The sequence below is a fragment of the Engraulis encrasicolus genome, chromosome 5 (genome assembly GCF_034702125.1).
Source record: "Engraulis encrasicolus isolate BLACKSEA-1 chromosome 5, IST_EnEncr_1.0, whole genome shotgun sequence".
Classification (NCBI taxonomy): domain Eukaryota; kingdom Metazoa; phylum Chordata; class Actinopteri; order Clupeiformes; family Engraulidae; genus Engraulis; species Engraulis encrasicolus.
Genome location: NC_085861.1, coordinates 53,114,295 through 53,123,197, shown reverse-complemented (window position 1 = coordinate 53,123,197; position 8,903 = coordinate 53,114,295). Strand labels below are relative to the sequence as shown.

General features: G+C 43.3%; 1 protein-coding gene across 1 annotated transcript in view; it reads right to left on the bottom strand.

The window, feature by feature from the left end:
- Window positions 1-8,017: 8,017 nt before the first annotated feature.
- Window positions 8,018-8,903, bottom strand: part of cdkal1 (CDK5 regulatory subunit associated protein 1-like 1) — a 366,482-nt gene continuing 365,596 nt past the window's right edge. The window contains exon 15 of the mRNA XM_063199729.1: window positions 8,018-8,903. This exon is cut by the window's right edge and continues 238 nt beyond it. The gene's annotated coding sequence lies outside the window, so the exon portion shown is untranslated.

Sequence of the window (8,903 nt, the reverse complement as noted above, 5' to 3'; positions counted from 1 at the left end):
CACACACACACACACACACACACACACACACACACACACACACACACACACACACACACACACACACACAGCTTTCAAGTTTGAGGCGTCTGAACGACTGAATAAGATGACATGTCTCTGTGCATAAATCTTGATGTCACTTGTCGCTGTTTTCCCACACCAACCATTTCATCTTTCCCCTGAACAGCAGCACCATGACAACCTTTCTATCACTCCCACCGCTGCTACCACTTCTCTCACGCTCACTCGTTTCCAGTCTTTCTCACTCATTCTCTCCATCTTTCTAGCATTCCCTCTGCCGCTTCCTGCCTCATCTCTCTCTCTCTCTCTCACACACTTGTTTTCTGTCTTTCTCATTCTCTCCATCCACTACTCCGTCTCTCTCTCTCTGTTTTCATTCCCACTTCACTCACTTGTTCTCTCTTTCCATTTCACTCATTCAATTCCTCTCTTTCTTCTTTCTCTCTTTCAGCTCCAACTCCACTCCAACTCCTTCTATAGTACTTCTACTCTGATTATACCTCCCTCCCTCGATCACTTGTTTCCGCCCATTCACTCCCACTGGTGCTCTTCATCTCTGATCCTCAATGAGACCCTCCCTCTCCCTCTCTCCTTCTTCTCTCACTTCACCTCCCTCGTTCGCTCCTCACCTCACACCATGCCATCTGTGCCACCAGTGACACATCCTAAAGCTATGTGTAGACCAAGTGCGACCGATGCTACCTGAGCGACGGAAGTCATTTTTTCTCTATGGAAGGAAGGCAAATGACGCTATCAGAGAGAATCTGGCAGGTGCAAAGCGAACTGAACAACCAGAGCGAATTTTAACGATTAAAGTCAAGCTAATATTAAGGTAATGAGCTATGCAGTGGTTCGGAGAAAACCAATTGGAAAGTTCATATCTCCGAATTTCCCCAGGCTGTCAAGCCAGAGTCGTTATGCGATTAGCTAAATCAAAAATGTCAATATTGCGTCCAGAGCGAATAAATAAAGCGTATTAATGGCGAAACTTCTTCAACCATCTCAGCTACATGCGTCCCGTAGGTCGCGCTTGGTGTACACAAGGCACAACACCTTCAACCCTGCCGCAGACACGGGCATAGTGGGGACAGTCAGAGGTAGGGTAGGCCTACTGTAGAGGTCGAGGTGGGTATGCAGGCTTGCATATACCTTGGTGAGCACACTGGCTCATTTCAAATTGGGGACACTGATGATGATGGGCTAGAGTTCCGAAATGTTTGTAGGGCCTACCCCTCGTTGTCTTAGGCTTTCATTTTTATTTTCGGCCTTTTCAATGCAGTTTTTCCCCAAATTGCATCCAGCTCCTGTGTACGACTTCTTTTCTCCTTCCCAAACTGGCACATGAATATGTGGACTGTAAGCGGGCACATGGCTTAGGCAAGCAACGGCTTGACCAGACACATGGGTGAGCACAGGCAGAGAGGGACACATGTGTTCAAGTATTGTAGGTGCATATGGTGAAGTCATGGCAAGTCAAGTCTATTTCTTTGCAACTTTTAAGACAAAAGTAGTTGAACCAAAGTACTTCACAGGTATCCTAATAATAATAATAATAATAATAATAATAATAATAATAATAATAATAATAATAATAAATAGTGACATTAATAACGAAACAAAAACAAGGCGGGTGCAGGCAAAGGCAGAGGCATAGGTTGGCAAACTAATGATGAATCAGTGCATGTCATTAGCAGCTCCGCCTGCCTGCCTGCCTTCCTGCCGCTCCTGTAGGAGATGACGCCAGGCAACACTCCTGCTGTCTGCCAAGAGAAGGCCCGCGGGACATATGTGGAGCGGATGAAAACTGACAGGTCTTTTTACAACCCCCGATACAGTTGGTGTGACTGTGTGTGTGTGTGTGTGTGTGTGTGTGTGTGTGTGAATGCGAGTGTGAGTACATATTAATGTGTGTGTGTGTGTGTGTGTGTGTGTGTGTGTGTGTGTGTGTGTGTGTGTGTGAATGCGAGTGTGAGTACATATTAATGTGTGTGTGTGTGTGTGTGTGTGTGTGTGTGTGTGTGTGTGTGTGTCAGGATCAAGCAAAGGCACTCACACACGTGTACGCTACTTCCCCATACATCCACAGAGCAGCACCTACAGTCGGTGAGTGGCAGAATTAAAGACTCTTTAAAAAAAAACACACTGCTCACAGCTTCATTCTTCGTACCCTCTTACTGCAGCTGGGGTCGCCGGCGAAACCTATTCACTTGCTGAAAATGCTGTAACAACATTACTATGACATTACAGAGAGCCATAGTGAAGCGCTAAGGGGTTAAGGAAAGAGAGGGAGAGCAAGGGGAGTGGGGGAGGAGAATGAGATAGGAGGATGAAGAGGAGGAGGAGGAGGAGGAGGAGGATGAAGAGGAGGAGATCAGCATCAGGCTAGGCCAGGAAGGAGGTGCAATACAATGAAGTCATGCTGATTTATTGAGGCCTTTAAAATCAAGAGCAGCTGACCTGAAGTGCTACAGTCGAGAACTAAATTGGTAGACAGCAGCTGACCAAGATATTACTGTCGTCAACTAGCAGAGAAAAACAGAGAAAATATTCAGTGAGCCTGAAAAGAAATACAGATTAAACCCCAAAGAAATAATAATATTGCAACAATAACAAAAGGCCTTGGTGGAGAGGAAATAAAGTGGGGCGCAAGTCTCAGAGCGGAATTCATAACATTACATTACATTACATTACATTATGCTTAGCTGACGCTTTTATCCAAAGGGTATTGGTTGCAGCCCCTGGATCAGTGTGGGGTTAGGTGCCACAGCTTGCCCAACATCGTAGCAGTAGCAAAGGAAGAAATCATCGTAAAAAAGATTTAATGATTGCAATGAATCCTGGGGGTAGGAGGACTGTAACTTAACAAGTCGAGGTGAAATAAGTCTTCCAAACTTACTTCAGGAGTTTTATTCTCTCCTCCTTTTCAACACCTAAAAATTCTGTGTAAAAAAACAAGGTGCAAATCCAGAGAGGAGAAAAGAACACAGAAGTAGATAGAGCAAGGAAGTGGAGTGGGTGGTATGCAAGGAAGTGTCACTGCGCACAGACGTTAAAGGTAAATATAGTGCGGAATTCACACTTACAAAACTCAATTGTCACTTCATTTATCATACTTCACTGAGCATCACAACAGTGTCTACAATGGCCCTGGTGACGGCCAAGTAGAGAGGACAATAGAGTGATAATAATAGAGAAACAGAGATAAGATCATATACAATATACAAATATATATATATATATACTGTAGTGTATATATAATAGAGAAAATTGATTTAAGTTTTCCCTATCTATAATCCAATCTGATTCCCACTGGTTTTTCATTCATTCATTCATTGATTTAGGCCTATTTATTTATTCAATTACTTATTTATCTAATCAATCTCTCCTTTTTGGCTCATTTCCAGTTGGCTTTATGAGTGACTTCTGGTTCTTGTTTGTTCTTTGTTGTTTTTCTTTTAAAACACCCAAACACACAATCGAGAGCCTCTACTGTACCCGGGTGGATGTAGCAATAAAGTGCCTTGTGCTTTATTATTATTATTATTTTTTAAAATTTCTGCTCGAGACAGGGAGAGGAGGAGTGAGAGCGAGAGTGAGAGCGAGAGAAAGTAATGCATGTAATGTGTTTAGTTTTCTTTCTTTCTTCATTGACAGAGCTGCAGCTGCAGAGCTAAGTGGGAGAGAGCATTGATCCCCACCCCGCAGGGTTAAAGATTTTGTGACAAACCTCAGTGTGTGTGTATGTGTGTGTGTTTCTGTGTGTGTGACCCTGGGTTCTATTGACCAGGAGCACTCAGGTCGAGAAAGAGTGCCCTCATCTCAGTCAGTGGCGGCAGGAGGCCAACACATAGCATTCCTCACTCTGACCCCTTTCTCCCCTTGTTAACTACCTGTGTGTGTGTGTGTGTGTGTGTGTGTGTGTGTGTGTGTGTGTGTGTGTGTGTGTGTGTGTGTGTGTGTGTGTGTGTGTGTGTGTATGTTTGTAAGCAGGTGGCCAGGGTAAATGGTGTGTGTGTGTGTCCAAGCAGGTGGCTAGAGTGAATGGTGTGTTTGTGTGTGTGTGTGTGTGTGTGTGTGTGTGTGTGTGTGTGTGTGTGTGTGTGTGTGTGTGTGTGTGTGTGTGTGTGTGTGTCCAAGCAGGTGGCTAGAGTGAATGGTGTGTGCGTGTGTGTGTTTGAGTGCATTTGACCTCCACACAAGTTATTTTCTCGATGCACTACTTCTTTGATCACTCTTGTATACAGCCATCGTGTGAAAGGCCATGGGTCCACACCATAGCTACCGCCTCTGACCCACAACAAAGTAGAAGAGGATTCAGCAGAATACAAACTAACTCAACTAGAACCACCAATATACATTGGATGTTAGGGGATGTCTGTGAAGATTGTCATTCATTCACTTTATGCTATCCAAAGAGTTTAGTTGTACGTTTACTCTTTGCCTGACATTGTTATGTATCATTTTGAAGTAGATATGGCCAGTCCTCCTGCAGCATTGCTCAAGTCAGCTCACCTCAGCTATCAGTTATAGATGAGGAGATCACTTGAACAGTTTATTTGTAAAACGGTGTATCCACCATTTTTGACTTTTGAATTGTATTATTGAAAATGGCTGTTCGGAGGTCCTATCACCTATGAGTGAATTCTTGATATTCAAATACTTTGGGAACTTCTTCAACCTATATAAAATGCATTTTGCAATGCAATGCAATGCCCAATACAAATATGTCAATTTCCCAACATTCTACTGTACAAAATGGAGATACACCGTTTTGCAAATAAACTCCTGACTTGCTCCTGCTTTCCCAGCCATGGGCATACATGTATTACTAGTGAAACATTAAATCCCCTGGCCCACTAATCTCAAGATCTACTGTTTTCCTTCCTGCCAAGGAAGTTTTTTTTCCTACCTTTAACAGTCTAACTCAAAGTTAGGTACAGATTTTTTTTTCATATTTAAATTGAGTTTTTCCAGTGATCTGGATCAATTCTAAGATGCAGCAAGAGATGAAGTGAACGGGGTAAGTTGAGACGTCTTGGCGGATGTCTGTGTTGGTCTTTCCCATCACTTTTCTAGTTTCTGAATACCTTACAACTTTACACACTGAGGGACCTAACACACATGGAAGATCAATTTCCTGTACGAGTCAGCAAACCTGAGAAAGCAGAGGGATGGGTATGATTGTGAGCTCGCAGCCTGCTCTTTCAATCTCAGTCTAAGTCTCATTTAAATGTATTTGCCATTTTAAATCCATTGTGAATAAAATTACCCACGTTTTCTGTAAATGTAACCACCACATCAAGGTGAATGAGTGCATGTGGTTATATCTCTCTGTGCATACATTAAGTAGCAATTTATAGACCCATGTGTATTTATTTATTTATTTATTTATAGGAATTGTATTATTTTTCAAACAGGACAGTGGGAAATGGCAGGAAACGAGATGGGAGAGACGGGGGAAGGACTGGGAAATGATCCAGGCCGGGAATCCAACCCAAGTCGCCTGCATAGCAGTCCAGTGGCCAGCCGTTACAGCCACCATGGACCATGTGTATTTACAGTATTTATAACATTTACTTAGGCTACATGACAACATCCATGTTAGTCATTTTTAGAGAACATACACTTAAACATAGAGGTGTATACAACACAAATACCTCTATTTTTTGATACTATATTTCAGTCTTGCACTTTAATGTCTGAATGCTTGAATGTCTGTATGTTTATTGTCTATGTCTATACCTGAAGTATGTCTGTCTGTATTTAAAGTATGTCTATGTCTGGACAGGAACGGTATTTCAATTCTTTGTATGACCAGTGCATGTAAAGAAATTGACAATAAAACCGATTTGACTTGACCTAGTATTTCTTATTCTTTCAGCAGTTTGCAAGTGAACTATTCTACACGTGAGTTGTACATTCTGTGTGTGTAACTGTATATCTGACAATTAAATCTACCTGTCCTTCCAAAAAGAGGAAAGAGTGTAATAGAGTGGTATGAGAGAGAGAGAGAGAGAGAGAGAGAGAGAGAGAGAGAGAGAGAGAGAGAGAGAGAGAGAGAGACAGCGAGAGAGAGAGAGAGAGAATCGCAGAGGAAGGAGAATACAGACTTTTAACCCCAGAGAGTAATGCAGACTAGAGTGTTAGCAGTTACCTGTCCAAACACTGGGCATATGTGCATATATATTTTTGTTGCCCCTGGCATCTGACGATGTCTTTTATTTGTCAAATAAATCAAATCAACTTCACGAGGCGATAAATCGGCAGCGGCCGGAGAGCGGGCTGCTTTAATTGTGGTCTGTAAACTCCAGCAGAGCATTACAGGCCTTTTAAGAACAACCTTGTTGACTGACTAAACATTTACTCTGTCCCCAAAGCCCCCTCTACACCCACACCTCCCCCCCATCACCAAACCCTGTTGTGTATTTAAGCATCTGGTCTCCCTCAAAGTCAAAGTCATAAGCCACGCGCACACACACACACACACACCCACACACACACACGTACGCACGCATTCACGCACCCATCCACACCCGCACGTACGCACACACACACCCTCACAGTCGCGCGCACACACACACACACACACACACACACACACACACACACACACACACACACACACACACACACACACACACACACACACACACACACACACACACACACACACACACACACGTTGGCAAATGACCAGAACACTAAACAGACCCAACCTTGGCAATCCCCCTCACAATGGACCAGGGAGTGAGGGGAGGTAGAGTGTGTTTTGTGTGTGTATTAGTTTAGGTGTGTGTGTGTGTGTGTTTTACTTTATTTATTTTTTGGGGTTGGGGGGGCATCCCAAGGTGCACTCCAGTGGTGGCTAAGCTGAGAGCATGTGCGATTTAGATAAAGTGTGCCTGCCTGCCTGCGAGTGGGGGCAGTGGTGGTGGTGGTGGGGAGATGGGTGCAGACTTGGAAGGCTGAAGAAAGGCCTCTCACATCTGGGTCACTAAAAGTAGACAGCAGCCCTGTATCACAGCCAGCCAGCCATCAACAACAGAGCAGAATGACAAACAGTGACAAAGAAAAGAGGAGGAGGAGAGAGAGAGAGAGATGTAGAAGCAGAGGCAATGGGTAAAATGGAGGGAGTGAGAGAGAGACAGAGTAAGAGAGAAAGGGAGACAGAGAGAGAGAGAGAGAGAGAGAGAGAGAGATAGAGAATAATGTACATATGTGGTGAGGTAGAGGTTGAATAGAGGGGAAGGAAAACAAAAAGGGGAGAGAAAAGTAAAGAGGGGATAGTGAAAGGAGAGACTGATAGAACACATTAAGAGCAGAGTGACAGACTGCTGCCGAACAAATGCAAAGTACAGTAACTACATATTTTGTCAAGATTCAATTTGGACTGACAATGGTCTTCATAACACTTCATATATCTTGTGACAAAGCATTATGATCCAAATGTGTCCAGGCTTAGAGATACTGTTATGTAAAATTTGCAGTAAAAGCAATGTCTAACCTAATACCAATACCTTGGAAGGCCTTTCAGTGTTGCGTAGTTACTGTACTTCATCGTTGTACGGACAGCACTGTGTAATGTTAAGCTGCAGTTTGTATTCACTTGCTATAGATTAAACCACAGCATCACATACCTTAAGCAGACAAGCTGCTCTTTATTTGAAGGCCATCACCCATGACTTATTGATAAAATACTGTATTACAGAATGTAGCGAAGGGGAGTAGAGTTGCCCAGCTGGGACTCGAATCCAGACCTTCTGGGGTAGTAAACTGGGGCTCTGACCGCTACACCAAAGAGCCAGGCTCGTTGGCATGTTAGTCAGAACACACCCACAACCCTAGTGATGGTCACTCCATCACACAGAAACACACATGCACGCACGCACGCACGGACACACACACACACAGGATAGGCCCCTACACTATTATCTTCATATCATGACGTGGAACATGAAGGAAATGTAAAAAAAAACAAGGCCTGAGAGGCATAACGTGGGTTTGGAGCTGCTGTTTATTGAATCAATCAAAATGAATCGTGATGAATGTGAACTGTGATGGTGCTGGTATGTGTGTGCATGTATTTCTCAAACTGTAGCAGCAATACGATGTACACCCATTCCATAATAAAACAATGAGAAGAAGAAAAACAAATATTAAGAAATAAGCACTGATTCAGAAATACACACACTGTGTCTGTCTCCACTGCTGCTGAGGTTTTAAAATAAATAAATACAATAAAACCAAATAGTCTTTGCAGTCCATTTAAAACCCTTCTAACTAAGGTGAATATAATGATTTCACGAGAGGATATCTGTGGCCCACTCACTCACACAGCTTGGGGGCTATTCCAAGAAGCTTATTCAGTTGCAAAGCAGGTTAAGTTAAGCTGGAGGCAGTGCTACCGTAAATCAGCTAATTATGAAGGCTGAGGTCCTCATTTTTTTTAGTTAAATGATGCCTCAAGGCCATCTATTAGCAGGTTTACTACTCTCTGTAGGTCAACCTAGCCTGTAGCTCAACTTAACCATCTTCTTGGAATACCCCCCCCCCTGGTGTAGTCCAGGCTTACAGGAACAAAATAAAGACATTTCCCACCTCTCTAAGGGAAATCACCTACATTTTTACATTGTTGTTATCTACAAAAACAAGCACAAGCTTGCACACACACGCGCACACACAGTTTCAAACTTCAAACAATGATCAAACACACTCTTTGGACAAACATGGACGAGCACAAATATGTGCCCACAAAAACACACACGCACACACGCAAGCACACAGACCCACACACATATACACGAGCGTACACACACGCACAGACACAGTAGCACTGTACAAAGTGACAGTCCATGCACAGATAGCCTCCATGAAAATTGACC